A 19,907-nucleotide genomic window follows, 5' to 3' on the forward strand; every position below is an offset into this window, starting at 1 on the left:
TTAAAAAAACAGAAAAATATAAATAACTAAATTTTATATTAATGGGCCGGCTGACACCCACCAATTCTAACAATCTTTTTCACATTGGTTGGAATTGGGCTTTAGTTTAATTTATATAAAGAAAAACAAAAAACAACCAATAAACTATGTTATATTATGTCATCCTCTCCACCTTCTCCCATTAACGTTTCTATGCAGATTTGTAGACAGCAAAAATACATTCTTTTATTTTTAAATACATTCTTTTATCTATGGTTTGTAACAGGAAATTCACGTTCAAGGGCGCAAAACCAAAATTTTACTGGGGCTCTTGGGATTTGAATGCACCTATAAAACTAAAAATAACAAATTTGGGGAGGAGGCCGCCCGCCCAGAAGCTACATTGAGTCCGCCCATGATGACACGCCAATGCCCTATTGTGTTAATGAATTTATTTCGTAGACGGTAGACCACTGCAACTTGTTAACACTGACGAACTATTGGTTCGTTATTAGGGATACCACATACAAAAGTAAGGATTCCAAGGCCATCTTTAAAGTCTTTTAGTTTTGATAATGCCAGTTCCAACATTTAAGTTGAAATATCCGAACTTATCCGAAAGTGTAGTGAAGTATAACGTTAATTTCGAGGACGAAATTATTTTTAAGGGAGATAGAATTGTATTGTACGATGATTGAAAACCTACAATATTAAATGCCGTATATTAATTAGCAAAACCATATGAATAACAGTGTCGATTAACCGAACATGATATATAATAATAAATATTCATTAACCCATATGCTTATAATAATTTAAGTTAAGTTCTTGATTTTAAAATAAATAACAAACTAAACGGTTCGAATTGTTAATATCAGAATTTACTATGAAATAAAGTACAAGTACCATTTGTGTAATATCCCCAAAATATAATTAGAAAGAAAATATAATTAGAAAGAAAATAGAATTTGAAAGCCTGTTGTTATGAACGTACTTTCCGGCTAGAATTATTGAGATTAAAATTTGTAATCATAATCATAATCAAAATAAAATCAGTTAAACCGATCCTTACTAATCCTTTAAATATTTGTGATAACATCAAACAAACTATTCTGGTCATAACAAAATTCTATATCTCTACTTTTCTCTGCCGCACCGCCACCGTGTAAATTGCCGGAAACTTTCTGACGGAAACCACCGCGACCGCTAACGATCACTTTCGGAGACAACCGCCACATCCTCAGACGCGTCAGTGGTTTCAAGGAATCACCGAACCGCGTTTCCTGCTCTTTCGACTTACGCCACCTACACCGGATTCACGAGTGCCGTAGTCGCTGCCACCGGAACGAACCAAGGCCGCGTCCACGCTTCTACCTCCATCGAAGGTAACCCAGATCGAGTCATACTCCATGTTTTGTTTCTACCGATTTGAACAATTGGTTAGTGAAACAACAATAATAAATTGTATTTTGTTGGTTTAAACACAAACTGTGACGTACGTTGTCGTTTTGTCTTCGGAGTAAAATAGAACGGTATAGTGAAGTTTTAGTTGATTGAAGTTTTGTTTTAAAAATTTGTTTATACAGAAGCTTTCTTATTCAACAATGGTTACTTAATATTAAATATATATGTAGGAGTATATATGGAGTTCATATATATATATATATATATATATATATATATATATTGTGAGTTAATTCACAAACTATAGAACCATGCATGCTCCTCATCCTATTATTTATATAAATTGGTTTTGTAGATAATAAACACTAGTTGTAAATATTAAAATTTGTGATGAGTCAAGATTTAACCCAAAACTGTTCAGATTGAAGATTGAAATTTTCTCAACATCCTCAGAAATGACTAAGTATGGAACCGGGCACACCTTAGACTTCCGAGCAAGCTTTTACTTAGCCGGGTACGATATTTTGTCTATCCGGCAGGGTTATCTTCTTGAAGTCTTCTTTAGTGGATATCCGGGCAGGGTTTGCAAATTAGTGTATTACCGGGCATAGTTCACTAGTTTATGCTTATCCGGGCAAGGATCACTTTATCAAGCAAGTCTGTTCTTCATAGCCAAGTAAAGTTCACTCCCGAGTAAGATTTAGGCTAACCAAGCTCAGGAGGCCAAGTAATTGGAAGACCGGGCAAGGTATTCATTAATAAGTATGGTCCAAGTATGCTTCATGTCTTGATGGAATATCTTAAGAATCATCGGGCAAGGTTCAACTCAAGCAAGTAACTGTGCTACCAAGCACACTTAGCTAATAAGCTATTCACTAGCAAAGGGTAGAAGGGACCATAGAAGAACAAGGTATCTCATAAGGGTTTGTCGGGCAATGTCTGGCAAAGTCAAGACGATTGAAGTTTACCCGGTGTGTATTTACTTGGTAAAATACTCTTCAAGTAAAGTCTACCCGGAAACTGATCCCGAGCACACTTTTATGTTACCAAGTTATGAAGGATGGCAGAGCATACTCGGAAAGACAAAATTGATGCAAAGCCTACCCGGAAGACTTGTTTTACACTTAGGATTATTTCTGAATATGTAATTTGAATATGTTTTAGCATTTAGGGTTTCTAGAGGAATGACAGCTGTCCAAGGATGTCAGGCCTATAAAAGGAATAATTAGGGAACACCTGAGGACACGACAGAGAGCGGCTGAATACGATACTGAGTGAGAACATTTATTGAGAGACAGCCGTTCTTAGAATCATACGGACATAACTTTCCTATCAAGAAACCCTAAATCGATTATCCTTTTGTATGATTAACTTTGTATGAATGGAAATCTTTTGAGTGAATCTTGTGTGTGTTATTTACCTTTGATTATTGATAGCAACTACCCTGTTTATTATTGGTTCCGCCTTTAATAAACAGTAACCTTTCTAAATATAGCAACCCGTCATTAACTCCATTGTCGACACATTTATTTGTGTGAGTTATGACATGATTTGGGTAAGATCCAGCTGAAATCGAGGATCTGACAAGTGGTATCAGAGCTTGTTGCTGCTATTCTAGTAAGATTCTTGTTGCTAATTGAAGATTTGAAAAAAGATGACGTAAGTAGATAACTGTTCTATTAAAAAGTGACGTCACCAGCCATGTTCTTCATTTTTCTTCCAGATCTACAATCTATTGGTGTTTTCTCTTCCTTATTTCAACTAAAGCTTTAATCTTTATTTATAAATCTTGCTCTAATCATATCAGACACATCAGATCTGAACAACCTGTTTTCAGATCTGATTATTTTTTAAACTCTGTTTTTACAAAGAAACTGATTTTGATTCTTTCAAAAATGTCTGGATATGTGGAACAAGAAGTGTCTACTAACAAGATTCCAAGATTGTATGGACAGGAAAACTTTACCAAGTGGAAAGTACTCTTTGAAGCAGCCGTATGCTATAATGATGTGGATATGTGGAATTCAATCAAGAATGGTCCACGGGATAACAATGAAGGTGCCAATGCAAATGCAACTGTTGCTGTGCGTGAAAGATTGAGAAAGATAGATGACAGGGCCTTAGTTATGATTAAGCTAGGACTGTCTTGAGATATTTTAACCAAGGTGGCACATCATACAACTGCCAAGGGAATGTATAATGCCATTCTTGAGATGTATGAGGGGAATACTGAGCTGAAGAACATAAAGAAGCAAAGATTGAAGCAACAGTTGGAAAGGTTCAAGTATAAGGAGGGAGAAAGATTGAAGTCAATCCTTGAAAGATTCTTAGCTATTGTGAATGAGCTAAAAACAACTAATTATGTCATGACTGATTTTGACCTGAATACTAAGCTGCTCAACTCAATGCCTAAGGAATGGTACACTGCCTGCAAATTCATCCTTCAAAATCCCAATTTCAATGAGTTAAAGGTGGCTGATGTGGTATGCTTCCTTCAGGCTGCAGAAATAGAAATGATTGAGAATGAAATGATCAAAGAAGAGAAGCCATGTTTTCAAGTAACCAATGCTTTCATTGCACCTATGGGGAACTTTTCAACCAAAAACCAACAACAGATTCCCATCATTGAAGAACCAAATGAGCATGGTGTTGATACACCTAAGGCTTTTGTTGGCGGTAGTTCAAGCAACTCACAAAACCAGCAGAGGTTTAATGTCCAACTCTTAGAAGAACATGATTCAGCCTCAATGGCTAGTGGACATGGACCCTATGCTGGTAGTAATGGAAGTCATGGATCAGATTATCATGGTTTGCTCTCAATGTTCACTGAATCTTATAATGCTTTTGTTGCAAAGAACATGGTTCATACAAGCATTGTTCAAGATGATTTGGAGCAAATTGATGCAGATGATTTGGAAGACATGGATTTGAAATGGCAAGCAGCTATGTTGGCACTCAGAAGCAAAAGACTATATAACAGGACTGGTAGATCTCTTATATCAGGACCTAATGAAAGAATTGGTTTTGATAAGTCTAAAGCCATTTGCTATAACTTCCAACAACCTGCTCACTTTGCTAGAGAATGCAACATGCCAAGAAACTTTCAGATGAATCAATACTAAAATCAACCAAGAAATCAGCAGCATCAATATCAACAGTTTCAACAGACTTCAAGGAACAACAACTTCAACAACTCAAAAAACTATACCCCAACTTCAACAACTTCCAACAGCCTCCAATGAACAATAATCAACAAGTTGTGCCACAGAATCAAGGCTTTCAAAAGAACAACAATCAGAATCAAACCGTTTCAAACAATTCAGTTCCAACCAACCAAAATCAACCCAGAAATCAAGGAAATGTGGCTGTAACTTTACAGCATGAGGGTAATTTCGATTGGAGTAATCATGAAGAAGACATTGCAGATGACATCAAAAGGGAAAATGTGGCATTTATGGCATTGATTGAGAAAGAATTTGGATCATCATCTCAGGTACACTCTGCTCCTACTGTTGATTTAAATGAAATTATCAATGAACTGAAAACAAAAGTAGGCAAGCTGGAAAGTGAGTGTTTTAGGAAACAAAGTATCATCAATGGGTATGAGTCTAGTGAACTGATCAGTGAAGAAAAGATTAAAAGCTTGGAAGATGATTGCATGATCAGTTACAGAAATCAAACCAGATACATCACTGAGATTGATGGGCTAAAGAAGATGATTGTTGAATAGAAGGTACAGAACACAAAATTGCAATTTGAGAATGAATTCCTGAAGAACTTGGTCTCCACAGGAAACATCTGTGGTATTCTAAACCAAGTAAGTGAAAATGACAGATATAAAGCTGTTCCACCACCCTTCAACAACAACTTTATGCCAAAAGTTGATAGAGAGAAAAGAGATGCAGACCTGCAACAGTTCAGAGATGTCTTTCAAGATAAAGAAGAATTTGTTGATTTATACAGAAATGTTGAAGTGAATGAAGAAGGTGAATTTATTGTGAAAGAAGAAGTAAAAGAAGATAAGTCAATTGGAGTTCAAGTCTCTGAGGATGACTTTGATTCTAATGATCTCAATCAAGATGATTTGAGTGATTTGAGTGATCAGATCACAGATGAACAGATCAAAGAAGCTGAAAGAAGAAGAGGATACAAGAAACCCGAATCTATTGACAAACTTCCTATGTATCCACCTGTAACACCTAGAATGAAGAAACAGAATGAGAAAATAAGAAGAGAGCATGTTTCTTATGACAGTTATGAAAAGAAAAAGGTGAGCTACAATGTAGTGAAGCCACCAAGCAAGGCTGTGTTGGAAAGGATAAAACAAAACAAAAATAAGAGAGTAGCCGAAGAAGTTGATTCAGAAAATTTTATCCCTGTTTATCCAATCTTTTCTAGTCATGAAGTTCTTGATGTTGGAGAAGTGGAAACCATGAAAGAATATGAGAAAAGACAATCAAGGCATAGAGAAAGCAGTGATGAGGAACCTATGATTATGGAGAAAATTGTCTTTGTTAAAAGCAAAGTTGAAAGACAAGACATCAAAATTGAAGAATTTGTACCTTTCTCTATTGATTTTGATAGTCTGAAGACTCAGAAGACTCTTGGAGTCAAGTCACCTAAACCAAGTGAAAGGTTCAAGAAACCAAAAGAACATGAGATATTAAAGGAAAGGTTTGGTGCAAAAAGTGTGATGAATATGGTCATCACACAGATTCGTGTAATGAAAGATTCAAATTCAAACCCTTTCATGTCCCAGATGAAACAAAGTATGGCCAAGACTTTGTTCAGTACAAGGAAAAGTATGATGCTTACCTGGGAAAAGGAAAGGTGTGTGGAAATTAAACCATGAACAAAGATGAATTGACATCAGCAAAGGAGATAAGAAGTGAAAAGAACACTGATATCAAAACAAAGAAACAAGTGACTAAATCAGTAAGAAGAAGTATGTCTCCTAAGAAGTATGAGAAAGCTGTCAAGAAGAATTATCAGCCTTTGAGAATCAAACAAGACACTCAATCAGTCAAGTCTGATGAATCTCAAGGTTCACCTAGTAATGAAAAGAAAATAAGCAAAGGTGTCTCTTCAAGAAAGAAATCATCTGAATTGACAGGTGATGAGAAGTTCTTATTAAAACATAGATATGAACCACAAGGTTTTCTTTGGAAACCCAAGATGGAAACCAAAGTTGAAAAAACTGCTGATGTGAGAGACTATTCTGAAGAGAAGGAGTATGTTGTGCAAGAAGCTACAAAAACAGATGATGAAAGCATGAACACCACATCATTTGTGAAAACTCCAAGAGAGTGTGGATATGAAACAGATAACTCAGACACCCTTGATTTGACTCATGAAGATCCTGAACCAACAACACTCACTTCTAGTGCAGCCACTGAAATTGAAACTGATGATTTGCAAGTTGAAATGACTTGCACTTCATCACCTAACTAATCAAACTCTTTCTGTTGTGCAGGAATAGTCCAATCCACTGATGACATATGGTACATGGATAATGGATGTTCTAGGCACATGACTTGTGACAGGAGGTCACTAGTTAATTATGAAGAAAAGTTTGAAGGTACTGTGGCATTTGGAAATGATGAAAATGGTGGAAAGATAGTTGGGAAAGGAATCTTAACAAATGGAAAAGTTTCATTTGATAATGTGTTTCATGTTGAAGGTTTACAATACAATCTGCTAAGCATATCACAAATGTGTGATAAGGGATACAAAGTTGGTTTTGATGACTCACACTGTTTCATCTTAAAACCTGAATTTGTAATCCCACCTGAAATGATTATGATGATGGCACCTAGAAATGGAAACCTGTATGAGCTAAACATGAAGAAATCTGTTTCAAGGGGTGGTACATGTTTTGTTTCCAAAGCCACTGAAAATGAGTCAAAATTGTGGCATAGGAAACTATGTCATGTGAATCTGAAGAACATGAACAAACTTGTTAAGGGTGAGCATGCCATTGGATTACCTACAAGAGAGTTCAAACTGGAAGAACATTGCAGTTCATGCCAAATGGGCAAACAGCACAAGTCAACTCATAAGTCAAAGCTCATCAACTCAATTGATCAAGTACTTGAGTTACTTCACATGGATCTTTTTGGTCCTGTGAGTGTACCAAGTATAGGGAAGAAAAGATATTGTCTTGTGATCCTTGATGATTATTCAAGATATACTTGGGTTTATTTCCTGAGTACAAAGGATGAGACTGCAGAGTTCATTAAGGGATGTGTGACAATGATTGAGAACAAACTGAATAAGAAAGTTAAAACAATGAGAAGTGACAATGGTACAGAGTTCAAAAATGGAGTCATGGAAGAATTTTTCACAGAAAATGGAATATTTCAACAATTCACAGCTCCTAGAACTCCTGAACAGAATGGTGTTGCAGAAAGAAGAAACAGAACAATTATTGAAGCTGCAAGAACCATGATAGCAGATGCAAATTTACCAGTGACATTTTGGGCTGAAGCCATCAATACTGCATGCTATGTTCAGAACAGGGTACTTGTTAACAAGAGGCATAACAAGACTCCATATGAAATATTCAATAACAGAAAGCCTCATATCAAGTTTTTCAAGCCCTTTGGATGCAAATGTTTTCTTCTGAACACCAGGGATTACTTGAACAAGTTTCAAACTAAATCCTTGGATTGTTTCTTTGTTGGATATTCTACATACTCAAAAGCTTACAGAGTATATGTGAAAGACCATATGAGTGTTATTGAATAATCTGACATCATCTTTAATGAGAATCAGTTCAATACAGTTGATGGTGCAGCATGGTTGTTTGATCATGAAAAATTGATAAGGTCTTTCAAGATTTATCCTGAAGACTTTGATGACTCATTCTACAAGACCAATGTATTTGAAGAGAAAAAGAAGAAAACATTGGACTTAGAAGGGTTATAGAAGAAGGTTGCTAGCAAAGAAAAGGAGAATACATTTATCAAGGGTATCTCAAATGACATTGTTGACCAAGAACAAGATCATGCAGATCTCAATCAAGTCAATCAAGAAGTAGAGAATGATCAAGTTCAGATTGAGGAGAACCCAAGCAACCAAACAACTGAAGAAGATGTGACTACTGCAAGATTTCGACATTTGTTTGAAAGCTTGAATATTGGAAACAATGGTGCATCTACCTCAAGACAACAAAATGAAGAAGCACCAAAGTTTCATGATGCTGAAACAGAATTGATCATTGAAAAACCAGATCTCAATGATTCAAATCTTGACACAATTATGTCTGCAGATATGATAGTTCAAACCCCTTATGTTGAAAAGAATCATCCATCTGAAAACATCATTGGAGATATAAATAAAATTGTCACTAGAAGTCATTCTGAATCTGCAAACATCTGTTTATATTCCTACTTTCTATCCCAAATAAAACCAAAGAACATTGTTCAAGCACTAAATGACAGTAGTTGGGTGGAGGCAATGCAGGAGGAACTGCCACAGTTCAGAGATCTACATGTTTGGGATCTTGTTGACAGGCCAAGGAACAGATCTGCAATTGGAACAAAATGGGTTTTCCGAAACAAAAGGGATGAGAGGGGTATTGTGATTAAGAACAAGGCTAGACTTGTGCAATTGGGATGCTTTTAAAAGGAAGGAATAGACTTTGAGGAAGTCTTTGCACCAGTTGCAAGACTTAAGGCAATCAGAATCTTTCTTGCATATGCTGCCTCAAAGAACATTAAGGTATTCCAGCTTGATGTAAAGTCTGCATTCCTAAATGGAAAGATTGATGAAGAGCTGTATGTTGCTCAACCACCAGGTTTTGAAGATCCAGTGTATCCAAACAGGGTGTATAAACTAAATAAAGACCTTTATGGATTGCATCAGGCTCCTAGAGCATGGTATGATGAGCTATCAAATCATCTTCTTGAAAATGGTTTCAAAAGAGGAGCCATTGACAAGACACTCTTTTATAAAAGAAAGGGATCAGACTTGCTGATATTACAATCTATGTTGATGATATCATCTTTGGTTCAATAAATGAACAAATGTGCATGGAGTTTGAAGGGGTAATGAAATCCAAATACAGCATGAGTTCAATGGGGGGGGGGGGGGAATGAACTTCTTTCTTGGATTACAAGTTCAACAGAAAGCTGATGGGATTTTCATATACTAGTCTAAGTATGTGCAGGACATCCTAGACAAATTCAAATGAAATGACTTGAAGACTGCTTCAACTCCTATGGATACAAAAGAAAAGATGGTAGCTGATGAAAAGGGGGAGCCAGTAGATAAACATGAATACAGAGCAAAGATTGGGTCTCTGATGTATCTTTCTGCTTCAAGACCAGATATCATGTTTGCTGTATGTGTCTGTGCAAGATTCCAAGCAAGTCCAAATGTCTCCCACATGAATGTTGTTAAGAGAATATTCAGATATTTGAAGGGAAGACCAGACTTAGGGATTTGGTATCCAAAGAACCAATCTTTTGACCTAATTGCCTACACACACAGTAATTATGATGGATGTAACATGAGCAGGAAGCCAACCTCATGAGGATGTTAATTTTTGGGTAACAAGCTAGTGTCATGGCAATGCAAAAAGCAGTCAACTGTCTCAATCTCAACTGCAGAAGCTGAATATGTTGCTGCATCTGCCTGCTGTGCACAAGTTATCTGGATTCAGAACAAAATGATGGACTCTTGTTTGAATTTTCTGAAAACTCCTATTTTCATTGATAATACTGCTGGATATTTTACTGTTAAGAATCCAGTCCAACATTCAAAGACTAAGCATATTGAAATCAGACATCACTTCATTAGAGATTGTAATGAAAAAGGTTTGATTGAAATGCAGAGAGTTGACACAAGTGAAAACTTGGCTAACCTATTCACCAAACCACTTGACAGAACCAGATTCAACTTTCTTTTGAAAGCTCTGGGTATGATCAACTCAGACGAGGTCTGATTGAGGATATGTGCTTAGTGTGTGTCTCTATGTGCTAATTGACTATTCTTGCTTGAGGTCACATACTTTGAATGTTGAATGAATATGTTACTTGTTTGCTGTTAACTGATTAGTACTTAATTGATTATCTGTGCTATTTATGTGTCATTGATGCTAATGATTGATTATCAGTTAACTGATTTGATGTATGTTTGATCCTGTTGACTACTTGTGGTCAAACAAAATAACCATTTACCTGCCAATTAAGAGACATTGGGGTGATTGAATATTAAACTGAATATAATGGGAAATGATAGTACATTGACTACTTAGCCAATCATATGGATTTATTAGGCTAAAGGACTCTCAATACAGTCATTGACATGTATGGTTGCTTTCTCATGATATGTAAAATCTAAGGTGATATAAACATAAAGAAAATGCTATGATTTATGTGGAGTTACATTGTTGTCTATGCATGTTCCTAGATAAATTTTTTCAAATGATAGGCAGAAAAGTGATTATCCAGTCATACACAAGCCTGTTGGTCTTTGGTTACCCAAAATGTAACATCTTTTAAATAATGACAAAGAACAGCTGTGAACTACTTTAATTTCAAATATTTTGTCAACCAAAAGTTGATACATGTTCACAAATTTGTATTGGAAAAAATACAAACATGAGGGTTAATTCCAAAACTACAAGGGTGGAGGCAATAATATAAGTCCTTTAAACATCCTGAATGAAAGGCCTGTAAGTCCGATTTGCGTGGCATGTAAGTCCAACGTTCAACCTCAAATATGTTTGTAGATTTGAAAAGAAATATCTTATAAATTTTCAAAAATATGTTCTGTCATTAAAAGTTTTAACCAAAACCAGGGGGTCAAAGTCAAATTGGGGTGATATGGAGAAAGCCAAATAAGCCTTGAGGATAGATAAGGAGCATCAGAAAACAATATGTGTTATCCATTGAATTTTCTGCAAACTTAATTGAAACTTAATAATATCACTAAAGAGATGAAAATCATGTTAAGTCTAGACCTGCTGTTGACCTGTCTTTGTAGTCATAATAATGCTGAGAATGAAGTATTGAGAAAGCTACTTAGTCAATATGATCCAATTCCTGAGATCTTTTCAGTTTACAAAAGAAATTGCTTTGATTTGAAACATAACTGAAATTTGATCTATAAATGCACCATTTGCTCTTAAACTATGATCTGAAATGATACATAACTTAGAAAAGTCTCTGACAAGTGGTTTAAGTCAAAAAGTGTTGCATTTTGCCTAAAATAGGTTGAATATGTAAGTTCTGGCAAGGTTTGATGTTTTCTAACATTCCCGGGCACAAAACAGTTGAATATGGTTGAATATGTATTTTCGGGTAAGGTTTAATGTTTTATATCCTTTCCGAGTACACTTAGATGTTTTTATCTAAGTATACTATTTTTGGGCATGCTTTGAAGTATTTGATACTTTTCGGGTAGAGTTACTATTTTAGTCACTTTCCGGGCAAGCCTGATTGTTTATGATTGAATAAGTTTTTCGGGTAAGGTTTTATGCTTTTTAACCTTTCCGGGCACACTTAGATGTTTTTATCTAAGTTTGTCATTTTCGGTTATGATTTGATGATTTGAAGTTTTACGGGTAGACGAAACTGTTTAGTTTAGTTCCCGGGCATACTTGATGTTTGAATATGATTATCCTAGCAAGCTTTGTGCTAACATAGGATTTCAGGGCATGCTTTGAAAGTTTAGACTATAGCACACTTTGGTGTTTTATGTTTAATTCCAAGCATGCTATGTATTATTTGTGATTATGATTGCTTTGAAATTACAAGTGTTTTTGGGCAGACTTTGTAATGTCTTTTGACAGCTTTTGAATATGTAATTGTTTATGTCAGTTGAATATGTAACTTAGATTTTGAATTTGATGCGTATTTTTAATCCTGTGTAAGTAACTATAGATGTGTTTTGGGACAGCTGAGGTGTTCCAATCTAGGCGGAGATTCTTGAGTCAAGATTTGACCCAAAACTGTTCAGATTGAAGATTAGAATCTTCTCAACCTCCTCAGAAATTACTAAGTATGGAACCGGGCACACCTTAACTTCCGAGTAAACTTTTACTTAGCCGGGTACAATATTTTGTCTATCGGGTAGGGTTATCTTCTTGAAGTCTTCTTTAGTGGATATCCTGGCAAGGTTTGCAAATTAGTGTATTACCGGGCATGGTTCACTAGTTTATGCTTATCCGGGCAAGGATCACTTTATCAAGCAAGTCTGTTCTTCATAGCCAAGTAAAGTTCACTCCCGAGTAAGGTTTAGGCTAACCAAGCTCAGGAAGCCAAGTAATTGGAAGACCGAGCAAGGTATTCATTAATAAGTATGGTCCAAGTATGCTTCATGTCTTGATGGAATATCATAAGAATCATCGGGAAAGGTTCAAATCAAGCAAGGAACTGTGCTACCAAGCACACTTTGCTAATAAGCTATTCACTAGCAAAGGGTAGAAGGGACCATAGAAGAACAAGGTTGCTCATAAGGGTTTGTCGGGCAATGTCTGGCAAAGTCAAGAAGATTGAAGTCTACCCGGTGTGTTTTACTTGGTAAAATACTCTTCAAGTAAAGTCTACCCGAAAACTGATCCCGAGCACACTTTTATGTTACCAAGTTATGAAGGATGGCAGAGCATACTCGGAAAGACAAAATTGATGCAAAGCCTATCCGGAAGACTTGTTTTACACTTAGGATTGTTTCTGAATATGTAATTTGAATATGTTTTAGCATTTAGGGTTTCTAGAAGGAATGACAGCTGTCCAAGGGTGTCAGGCCTATAAAAGGAATAATTAGGGAACACCTGAGGACACGACAGAGAGCGGCTGAATACGATACTGAGTGAGAACATTTATTGAGAGACAGCCGTTCTTAGAATCATACGGACATAACTTTCCTATCAAGAAACCCTAAATCGATTATCCTTTTGTATGATTAACTTTGTATGAATGGAAATCTTTTGAGTGAATCTTGTGTGTGTTAGTTACATTTGATTATTGATAGCAACTACCCTGTTTATTATTGATTCCGCCTTTAATAAACAGTAATCTTTCTAAATATAGCAACCCGTTATTAACTCCCTTGTCGACACATTCATTTGTGTGAGTTATGACATGATTTAAGTAAGCTCCAGCTGAAATCGGGGACCTGACAATTTGTTTGATCAGTTTATGTAAAAGAAGCTAACGAAATCATACATTCATTTATATTAGTTAATTCATGTAAATAAAAGATACAAACATGTTTATCTATTTAAACGGGTCAACCGCTCAAACAAAAATATAACTTTAACTACAATAATAATAATAATAATAATAATAATATTGTAGGGTCTCGTGACGTTTAATCAAGCTTAAGTCCTTTTATGGTTATTGCTACTCGCTTATAAGGTACGGATTACGTGTTTCTCTTCTTCTAGCTTTATATTGTTTTCACCGTTCTCGTAGTGTATGGATTCTGTGGTCTTTTACTTGTAGCGTAAATATTGTTTTCATCTTTCTCATAGTGTAAGGGTTTCGTGGCCTTGCACTTGTAGCTCATACCGTGTCCTCGCTCCCATAGTATATGGGTTCTTGAGTCATTAATCACGTTATAATTATTTAGTTGATTCATAGTATCGTGTCACCGTTATTAAATAGTTTCGTTCTTTATTTGTCGTATATTGTTATTGTTCATTTGAGAAGTGGAATTGTCAAGCATGCGATATAATATATTTATTGCACTCATTATCTCATGTTCCTAATAGACCATTGATTGATTGTTAATGAGACATATTATATTGATATTGACCATTGTTATTGTCTTTATTTGACCTCAATACCCGAGCATTTATCCACCTATGGGACGTAGAGCGTCAATCGAGGCACTGTTGACGTGCTCTATCTGTGGCGGAGCGATTAGTCCACAACGTCTCTATTTATTGTGCGATGAGAGCACTTACCGATATACTGATTACCGAGAGGCGTATGGATCGATCCTAGGTAAACTGTTATTGGAGTGAGATGGTTAGGTGTGTGTGTCCACATTCCTATCTCACTTAATTACTGGTGCATTAGTCTGCAGCTAATGTACATACTGTTATTGTTACTGTTATTGGCTCACATGGGTATTTCCATAGATATATTGTTATTGTGCTGATTCATAACTGATAGTTCAGCGTATTGTTAGTGTTACCGGCTTATAGACTGTACTTGTTTCCCCTGTAATCGTTTATTGTATTGCATTGTTCTTCATCGTTTGTTACTGGTATTTTCCTCCGTTACTGGGCAATTTTTGGCTCATCCGTGTTTCTTTGTTTTGTGTTTTTCTTTAATTTATTACAGGTACTCAAGGGAATCCGGTGAACGTGTGATAAAAAAGTAAAAGTGAAAGTCTAGAAGTTGAAAAATAAGGAACTTAAATAATTTCTTTTGAGTGAAACAACTTTATTTAATTTTCGTTGTCAATGATATTGAACCTTTTTGGTATTTAATGATTTTAAACTTTTAAATTTGGATTTATTTATCGTATCGAATGACACGTTGGCCCAAACCGGGGTAGGGTGTTACATAAGTTATCAAGAAATAAACAAATAGTTATCAAAAAGCTAGGTTTGGCCCGAAACAAAGCATTGATAGTTATATGCATCATTATATGCATCCAAAAAAAAAACCAGATCAATACCATTTCTAGTTTGATTATTGTTGGGTGGCCATTTTTCGTAGACATTGTTGACATATTTAGAGATACTTAGGAAGGGATTCGTCCATCGGTAATTGAGCTATCACAGAAGGGTATAACAAGTAACTGGTCAAGTGACACTTTGAATAATTTGCATGAAATGCACCTTAAAGAGCGTTGACATGTGATATTGGGTTAGTTTCATTTACACTAACACACATTAGGTAATAACAAGTTATTTGCTAATTGCTACAATAAATTTTCACATAATAGAAATGAATTGCCTTAGATATTCAAATACTACGAATTATAACAATCGTATGCATAAACTATATGTAATTCGAAGTCTCGTCCCCACGTTAATTGAGGGAAGACTTCATTTCTAGCTCACCTGAAAATATTTAGCATAGGTGATTAACCATTTTATGCCAACAGTGTAATATTTAGCATTTTGTGTTTATGCATTTATTTCGTAGACAGTTGCAACTCGTTACCATGGACGAACTATCTTTCATTATCAGGGATACAACATACTAAAATGAGGATTCTGAGACCAACTATGCAATTTTTAAGTTTTGATAACACCAGTTCCAATATTTAAGTTACCACAAAACAAAACGTTATAAAATAGCTAGGTTTGGCCAGAGGATGAAAGAAAGCAAACATAGTTATAGGCACCGAATGAAAACAGAATATCATTTCTAGTTTGGTTTTTGTTGTGTGGCGACATTTTTAGAGATATTTAGGGAGGGATCCATCCGTCAGTAAGTAATCTACCACAAAATAAAATCTAAAATTCATGAGCAAGGATTATGAAGATATACGCCGTATAAGTTATACGGCATATAACATATACTCCGTATAACATATGCAGCACATATGTCTTGCCTAAATATATACATGTCTTGCCTGAATATATAGTTTTCTTGTTTCTTGTAATTGTAACTTTTCATTCCGATGAAATAAATTTTTTCTTCCTTGCTTATTTTCTTTCTGTGTCATCTTTCTTCTACGATTACATTGTATCAGAGCAGAGTTCTTAATCACGCTCTACGTTTCAACCGGTTTTTCTCATTTCCCCAGTTTTCTCCTTTGTCTGCTGTTTGTTTTTTTGATCTTTTGATCATTTTCTTTGATCATTCTTTGTGTTTGTTCGGAAATTGATCTCATTATCTTCTTGGAAAACCACAAATTCATATCTTTTCTACCTACTTTTCTTTATTCTAGAAGATTTATCCGTTCAAATTTCACCAAATGCTCACAACATGTCATATTCTTGGTTTTGAACAGTTTATCAAAGTGTCAGATCATTACACCTTCTTTTCACACAAAAACATGCAAAAATGTTCATGATCATCTTATACAACGCATAATTTATGTGCTGTATAAATCCTTCATATAAACTCTTATCTGTGTAAACTTGTTTCTCTGTGTACCTTAGGCGATGTATATGTTATACGGTGCATAGTTCTCGTGACCTTATACGACTCATATATTATACACCACATAAATCCGTATACGTTGTCCTTATACGATGTTTGTTTAGTTCTGTTGTGTATAATGACAGACTCGAACACATCGGTTGTTCAGAATATATTTAATGATTTCTCGAACCCTCTTTACCTTCAGCCTTCAGATCATCCCAAGATGATCCTCGTTTCAAAATGTTTTGATGGTACTGGATTCTGAGCATGGATGAGAGCATTTATGATTGCTCTTTTAGCTAAAAGCATGCCCGGTTTTATCAACAACACTTTAACCATGCCGGATAACAAGCAACAACTGGCAGTTTGACAACATTTTAATGACATGGAGATCTCACGAATTCTTGACACTCTCACTCATGACATTTGTGATAGTGTCCTGCAGGCTGAAACTTCTCAGATTCTTTTGAATGAGCTTAATTCTCTCTATGGTCAGGTACATGCACATGTGTAACATCCCGAAATTTCAAACATAATATTAATTATATTATTTAATATTGGTGGAAAAGTTTACTCGGGTTAGTGGAGAAATAATAGAATAAAGTAGGAGTTATTATGAGTCGGGCTTGTGTTGGGTTAAGTATATGGGTAATGGACTTGGATTTGAAAGGAAGGAGGATGGACCATGGTCTCAAGCCCATAATCCGTAATATATAAACCTTAATTACCAATTAATTCATTCATTTCCATTTCATTCCACACACCACCCAAAACGCACACTTAGCTCTCTCCGATCCTACTTTCTCTCTCTAGCCGAAATCACAATGAAGAGCTGATCCCGACCTGAAGTAATGATAGTATGATATTGTAGAGATCCAAACCCGTTAGATCTAGTCGCGAAACGACGAGCCGATACCTTAAACCGTTAAAGTTATGAGATCCAGATGGAATCGGGGATAAACTGATCAAAGGATGAGCTTAGGGATCACCCTAGCTCAGATCTGGATCGAATGGGACGAAAAATGTTGAAAACGGTGGTGAAACAAGCGATATCTCTCTTTTCCGGAGAGATCCCGGTTTTCCGACGATGACAGCGCCGGTAAAACGTGTATGAGGTTGAAAAGAATATCAGAACCCTAACCCTAGTTCGTTAGCGGAGACATAACGAATTTGCAAGCAATTCGTTATGCCCTTTCATTAAGAAGAGATAACGAACTAGAAGCAGTTCATTAAGCAGTTCGTTAAGCAATTCGTTGAGTGATTCGTTACCCAGTTCGTTATGTTAAGACAACAAATCAAGTTATTCGTTACTTACCCAATTCGCTAAGCTGAGATAGCGAACCAGATGACGAACCAGACCATGATAATATAACGAATCAGTTTGTTCATTACTCACCATTCGCTATGTTAAGATAACGAACCAGACTAAGGAATCAGCTAACAAATCACATCACGAAAGATAACGAATTTGTTAACGAATCAGGCTTAATTCGTTAAAGCAAATGAGTTAGCGATTTAAATACTAATTTAAAATCCTAATGGAAAATGTGTTAAGACAGTTATTGAAAATAAAATTTTTCCAAGCTGACCTGCCAGCTCGATTCCAGCCAGGGGCTTGCCCTTTGAACCCTGCTAGGGGCTGCCGCCCCTAGACGCTGCTGCTAGGGGCGCTGCCCCAGGACCCCGCCGTCCGTTGAGGGTTATAACTAAACTAGAAATATGATGAGTAGTAATAGTTAATTGATACATGTAATTATTATACAGTTAGCCGTGCACAGCTCAAAAAGGAATAACCTTTAACAGTGACGTAACCGAGTTCAGGTGAGTTTCTAGCCCTATTCCTTGTTATGTTTTCGGGGCTGTGTGTATACTCGATGTGATAGTTAATACACTTGCCTTAAATGGTAAGTGTGTGCTATATATGATATATGTGGTATATACAAATGATTGCTTGTAGATACGTGAACGATATTCGGATATTGCACATACTGTCAGGTTATAAATAAAGATATGAATATTGTATGTAATGTAAGGATGATTGGTTGTCGATACGTGAACGATCTTCGGATATTGCATGTATTGCCAAGAATAGAGATTATCTCCTTATGTGGATATGAAAATAACTTATATATAGAGTTCCCTCTACGGATAATATATAGAGTGTTCCTTAAATGGAAAGCATAACGTTCTTTAATGGACAACATAGTGTTCCTTTAATGGAAAGCACAGTGTTCCTTTAATGGAAAGCACAGTGGTCCTTCTATGGGAAGTATATAACATAGTGTTCCTTCTCTGGGAAGTATATAACATAGCTTTCCTTCTATGGAGAATATATAGCATGGGCAATAATAATAGTTCTTTTAATAGACATTTCTTGACGTTCCTCGTATGGATATTTATACAAGGTTAAGATATGTATGTACGTACGATATGTGTATGTATTGTATGTCGCCTGATTAACTAGAACTCACTCAGCGTAGCTGAATTTTAGTATGCACGCATGTGTATATATATATATATATATATATATATATATATATATATATATATATATATATATATATATATATATATAACGAGCTGGAACGAGGATGGCACATGGCAGGGCTTGAATGGCTGGCATCTGAAGATGGAAGAGATAATGTTTTAAATATGATGTTTTATGTTATGGCTTTAAAGAAAGGATTAAATGTTTTGTAACAAATGCTTGAAGTTAATGTTTCCGTGAAAGTTTTAATTAACTCTGATTTGTAGAACTTTGTTTATGAGTAAATCCAACGTCCAATGTAGGGCACTGGTAACGGGGCCTTACAACATGGTGCTAAGTTTTGTCAGTCGCAAAAGAACCTTTGCCCAATCACTCATGGTGGCAATGATATCGCTTCCTACTTTGCTAAGAAGAAGTAAAAATGGGATGATGAATGCGATTAATACCATTCCCTCATGCACTTATGGAGTTGCCCATTCTTTTGCTAAAAGAGATGAAGATCAAAGGCTGATTCAATTTCTTGTTGGTCTTAATCCTTCTTATGATACGATCAGAAGTGACATTTTGATGATGCAGCCGCTTCCTTCTATTAACCGTGCATATGGTATTCTCATTCAAGATGAGAAGAAAAGGAGAATCATACCACCACTGTTTTCACAGCATCTTTTGCATCTATGAATGCGAACAATGGAGGTCCCACTAGTAGAGGAACATGAGAGAATTGAAGAACCTTTGTGTGGACTCAATGCAAGTAGAATGGGCATGCAGTTAACAACTGTTATAAGCTGATTTGGTTTTCACAAAGATTCCAAATAGACCAAAGGAAAGAAGTTTGCTAATCTTGCTGAAGATTAAGGGCAAAGTGGTCATAAGAATCAATCCGAACAGCAACAAGACATAACTCAGCAACAATACAATGATCTCATGATTCTATTACAGCAAACTAAAGTTTAATCTGGTGCTTCAACTAAATCTTC

Source organism: Bidens hawaiensis, unplaced genomic scaffold (assembly GCF_021521415.1).
Source record: "Bidens hawaiensis isolate Kalapana, Puna unplaced genomic scaffold, B.hawaiensis_p1.1 tig00002442_1, whole genome shotgun sequence".
In the NCBI taxonomy this organism is placed as follows: domain Eukaryota; kingdom Viridiplantae; phylum Streptophyta; class Magnoliopsida; order Asterales; family Asteraceae; genus Bidens; species Bidens hawaiensis.